This window comes from Pseudophryne corroboree, chromosome 1 (assembly GCF_028390025.1).
Source record: "Pseudophryne corroboree isolate aPseCor3 chromosome 1, aPseCor3.hap2, whole genome shotgun sequence".
NCBI lineage: Eukaryota > Metazoa > Chordata > Amphibia > Anura > Myobatrachidae > Pseudophryne > Pseudophryne corroboree.
The window spans coordinates 19,437,149-19,442,969 of record NC_086444.1 but is presented as its reverse complement, the minus strand read 5'-3'; the positions used below and the strand labels follow the sequence as shown (position 1 = coordinate 19,442,969).

At 43.9% G+C, this 5,821-nt stretch overlaps 1 pseudogene; it reads right to left on the bottom strand.

The window, feature by feature from the left end:
- Positions 1-1,536: 1,536 nt before the first annotated feature.
- LOC134949957 (5S ribosomal RNA) lies at positions 1,537-1,654 on the bottom strand (annotated as a pseudogene).
- Between the last annotated feature and the right edge of the window lie 4,167 nt (positions 1,655-5,821).

Genomic DNA, 5,821 nt, shown 5'->3' with positions numbered 1-5,821 from the left:
TGGGGGGACCAGAGTAGATAAGGGAGATATCTGCTGTGTCCCCTCCATGTTGAATGCTGGACTTTTTCAGGTACCCCCCCAAAAATGTCAGTTTTCGGGGTATATAATGCAAATATTGATAAATAAATATGCCCCATGCAGTATGTGAGTATGTTACATACAATATTTTTGGGGGCTAAATTAGGCCTACAGTATTATGGCAGTATATTGGGCCCATCTTGGATCCCTCCCCAACTCGGTCCCACCCCATCCCTCTGGCAGATGTATACTTAACTGTTGTGTACGGGTCCTCCATCTTCTCCAGCTAATGTGTGTCCTGACGCTCACTCCTGACTGAGCCGGCTGCTCTCCAGCCCCCACTGTGTATGTATGATGGAGAAGGGACAGACCATAGCGGGATTATTATATAGACACCCCTTTGTCTGTTTATGGTGTGTGTGGAACGAGATGCTGACAAACCTGTGTAGGGAAGGAGAGAGCTTGTTGCTATGAGAGGTTTATTGGGAAGGTAATCTCTAACATCCCACACAGTAAGGGAAAATCTTAATCAAAAAGATTTCACATAAGGGACCTTGGACTAATAGCCTGATTCAGAGTTGCACGGTATGGCACAGCCGCAGGGAAGTACAAGGAAGCAGCTGCACAATACCATACAGCTCATCTGCAAATGCAGCAGGAGGCGCCTGGGTAAATAGACATCTTCTGACTGCTTCCATGATCTTCTGTTGTGCCTCAAGACACGCCGTTGGATCACTCTACGGGACCCATCGGTCATCTGATTAACCTTCAGGTTACAATGCAACAAAAGGGGGGAATGACTCATCACCATTAAAGTAATTCTGATAAATTCATAAGTGTCAAAACGGGACAATAAGTTCGACTTATATCACTATTGTAGTGTCCATTTGGCGGTGCGCCCAGAGTCCAAGAAAGGTATGTAAATAGCATATAGAGAAAAGAAGACTCTTGTGTGGGCGCACTCTTAACCGTCGGTAAATACCGTGTGTAATATAGGAAATCTAAAACATAACATTTAATAGTATGCCACTAAAATATTTATTGTCTCACAGAGGCCAGCTAGATAGGATATATATGGTGTGAAAGAATGCAGAGTGAGTGAATTCTCATGCCATATGTAACCTGGTCACAAAATTCTCCAAGTTCATGGGGGTTCACCCGCACTCTTATAGTAAGAAATATGTCTGAAAATAGAAGAAGTTGCTTAAAATTCTGTATGTTCTGGTCAATTCACCCTATACTATGGGTTAGGGGTATACAGCCATGTATCTAGGCTGTACCCTTCCACCCTGACCAGTACAGATGAACTGTATTAATAGGGCCACAAATGGCTAGGCATTGCATGGAGCCCCACCTAGGTTTAGGTGGCACCGTATCTCTGATAAGAGTGTTACGTATCACATAATTATGAAGTATCCCCTGATAAAGATGATGCTGCACACTGTAAGGAAGAAAGATAAATAGAGGTGCTTCTGCTGTTAGTGTTGGAGGTTAAACGTATCTTGATTGTGTTGTGGACCCCTACAACACCCGGTATTCCCTGGAGGTCGCCCTTCCAGGTACTAACCAAGCCCAGACCGATTGGCTTCCAAGATCAGACGAGATCGGGCATATGTGGTGTGGTATGGTAGTAGGGTCTCTGGTGGAAGCACTAAGGAGAGAGCACCAGAAAATGTATAGAGTAATAGTTGAAGAGATGTCCTGAGGGAATATAGGACAAGATAATGAAATGCAAAAAAATGCAAAAAAAATAAAAATAATAATCCAGATTGGTGAATCTGCTGTCTGTGTTAGGCTGGAAAATGGACCTGGATCACAGATGAGAGTTCACTGAATAAGTGTAGTATAATTTGAAGAGAAATAGTTCTAGACACTCCTCACTCGTACCTCCAACTGTCTTTCTGCTATCACTTCCTGGATGTCCCAGCGCTTTCTTAAACTCAACATGTCTGAGACTGAGCTGATCATCTTCCCTCCCTCCCGCATAACCTCACCTCCTACAATCTCATTATCCATTGATGGCACGACTATCTCCTCTAGCCCCCAGGTACGCTGTCTTGGTGTAATCCTTGACTCCTCCCTCTCATTCAAACCACACATTCAGCACCTCTCACAAACCTGTCATTTTCATCTCAAAAACATTTCCAGGATCAGACCCTTTCTGACCCAGGATGCTACTAAGATCATTATTCACTCACTGATTATTTCCAGACTGGACTACTGTAATCTCCTTATTACCTCTATCCACTCCAATCTATCCTCAATGCTGCTGCCCGGCTCATCTTCCTCACCAAACGCACTACGTCTACCTCCCCTCTCCTACAAGCCCTTCACTGGCTCCCCTTCCCTTTCAGAATCCAATTCAAACTTCTCACTCTCGCTTACAAAGCCCTCACCCACTCCTCTCCCATCTACATCTCTGACCTTATCTCTCTTTACTCTCCCACCCGTCCTCTTCGCTCTGCTAATGCACGCCGACTCTCCTGCCTACTGATTACCTCCTCCAACTCCCATCTCTAAGATTTCTCACGTGCTGCTCCCTTTCTCTAGAACTCTCTACCTCTCCCCTCAGACTCTCCACCTCTCTACAAAAGTTCAAACGGGCTCTTAAGACCCACTTCTTTACCAAACCCAGCCAAATCTCATCCTAACCCTCTGTTCCACGCTCTCTATGTACCCCATCTGTGTCACCCCTGTCTGTCCACCCCTCCCCTTAGAATGTAAGCTCTCACGAGTAGGGCCTCTTCCCTCATGTGCTTATCCTTTTCTAACTTTAATAATCCTCAACTGCCCAAATCCTGCAGTTTTGTGGCCACCTTGGAACTTATCTCTATGTCGTCTACTGGTGTAGTTATGGTTAGTTACCCTGTACTTGTCCTATATTGTCTTCAACTCTAAGTCACTATTTTCCTGTTTTGATTATGTGCATATGTACTCCGTAATTGGGTGCTGCGGAACCCTTGTGGCGCCATATAAATAAAGGATAATAATAATAATAATAATAATAATAATAGACAGAACAATTGCTGAACAGTAACAATAGGAAAGTTTAGTAGTGTGCATGCATGATTGCTGTACAATAAAGTATAGATTTAGCGCAATGAAATAGGGCTGAGTTGATCGCTACTGCACATAGCATTGTAATGATATCATGCCCACATTGGGATATGTTGCCACAGGGTCTGGGAATTGAGCAGAAGAACCCCTAAAATGCAATCATGTAATGGTCCCTCTTCCTGCCAATTAACAGGGTCTCGCTTGTATCTGAGGTAGGAATATCAATAAATGAAAGAATGAAAAATACATATTATCCCAGAATCAACAGATTTAGTCAAAGAATCATTATAAACACAATGGGGGTCATTCCGAGTTGTTCGCTCGCAAGCTGCTTTTAGCAGCTTTGCACACGCTAAGCCGCCGCCTACTGGGAGTGAATCTTAGCTTATCAAAATTGCGAACGAAAGATTAGCAGAATTGCGAATAGACACTTCTTAGCAGTTTCTGAGTAGCTCCACACTTACTCGGTATCTGCGATCAGTTCAGTGCTTGTCGTTCCTGGTTTGACGTCACAAACACACCCAGCGTTCGCCCAGACACTCCTCCATTTCTCCAGCCACTCCCGCGTTTTTCCCAGAAACGGCAGCGTTTTTTCACACACTCCCATAAAACGGCCAGTTTCCGCCCAGAAACACCCACTTCCTGTCAATCACATTACGATCACCAGAACGAAGAAAAAACCTTGTAATGCCGTGAGTAAAAAACCTAACTGCATAGCAAATTTACTTGGCGCAGTCGCACTGCGGGCATTGCGCATGCGCATTAGCGACTAATCGCTCCGTTGCGAGAGAAAAATACAGAGCGAACAACTCGGAATGACCCCCAATATTGTGAAAGACGTTAATAAGGTCTGGTTCGTGCTTGTACACTATGACACCCTTATGGGTGACACTGCCTTATATATCGTGTGGTCTATGACAGATCTAATATTCAGTATCAGTAATGCTGCAATGCCACAGTATCTGGAGATGCACTAGCTCTGAGGTATAACATGATTGAGCAATCCTGAAAAAATAGAGACTGTGCTCTTAGTGACAACAGTGTATAATCAGAGTGTGCAGCATCATCTTTATCAGAGGATACTTCATAATTATGTGATACGTAATACTCTTATCAGAGATACGGTGCCACCTAAACCTAGGTGGGGCTCCATGCTATGCCTAGCCATTTGTGGCCCTATTAATTTAATACAGTTCATCTGTACTGGTCAGGGTGGAAGGGTACAGCCTATATACATGGCTGTATACCCCTAACCCATATTATAGGGTGATTTGACCAGAACATACAGTATTTTTAGCAACTTCTTCTATTTTCAGACATATTTCTTACTATAAGAGAGCGGGTGAACCAGGTTACATATGGCATGAGAATTCACTCACTCTGCATTCTTTCACACCATATATATCCTATCTAGCTGGTCTCTGTGAGCCAATAAATATTTTTTTTTTCATAAATATGTTTATTGAAGAAATATGAACAGTACAAATGGTATGAATACATTACATATATAGGTTGGCAAGTCAACAACAAATAAAGGGGACTAAAGCTCCACAGGAAAACATTGGAATTGTATGATTAAAAAAAAGACAAATATAGTAATATACAAGTATCAAAAGGGAGTATTGTACCAAGTCCTTCAAAACCAGTCCTTGGACTATAGAGAAGAACATGTGGTAGGGTGGAGTTGAACAGACCGCCCCAATATGGGCATCCAAAACCCACTAAATCCCATTAAGTGTATTCCCACCTAGAAAGGCGGGGAGCCTTTTTCTAGTGAAGTTAAGTTATATCAAGAGGTGAGATGTACTATACCTCGAAGAAAGTCCTTCTCTTCAGTTGATAATGTGACTACACAGATATAAAAAAAAAGTCTGTGATCGAGATTCTAAGTCTAAACAGCAGTCTATCCACTCCATCCTGTAAACATAAGCCAATCTTGGTAACATAAGAGAGAGAGAGAGCAATGGGGGTAGTGTTAGGATCTCCTGCTCTGTGCTGCCATGTCGCCATGGCAACCGGGAGGCAAGTGTTAGCGAAGTAACCTGAGCGCAGCTGATACTCCGGTCCGGGTTTTTACTGTGTAGTGGTTACAGGCTCTGTGCACGGCAGGGAATCCGGCGCTGGTTTTGTGCTCACACTCTGTGAGGTCTGAGTGGGGCGTGGACAGCACCTGCTATATAAACCATCCTCTCAGGCTAGGCAAATGCTGCTGAATCTTTGTTTGTTAGTCAGTTCCAGAGAGTTAGCTAGTACTGTGTGACTTTGTATTTACTTGTTGCTTACTGCGAATAGGCCTTGGGATTCGGTACTTCATTCTGCCAATCCGGACCTAGCAGTAAGACTGGAGTCAGTTGTTTGACCTGCTGGGGTTCTTTTGCTATTCTGTGAACCCAGCAGGTTTGCGGCTGTACTCTCAGACCTGCTTGCTTAATCCTCCCTCACTGTGCAGGGCGTCCAGGTGTCAGTTTAGTGGCAGTAAGCTGAACCTGTGCCCTGCAAGTGGGGGTTAGGATTGTGGATACTCTCCTTGTGTCTATATTTCTATCTCTGACCAAGAAGTTTATTCCCACACCCGTTGGTAACCCTTTGGGGTTTTTTCTGTTGCTCTTAGCAACATCATTTCAGGTGCTCCACATGTTAAATCACTACACATCGCTTCATTGTCCGCTCTATTCCATCTGAGCATTCCTGACACTAGGGAGACACCCAATTCCTGAGCCTTTGGGCTTCTCCGTTCACTTTGTGT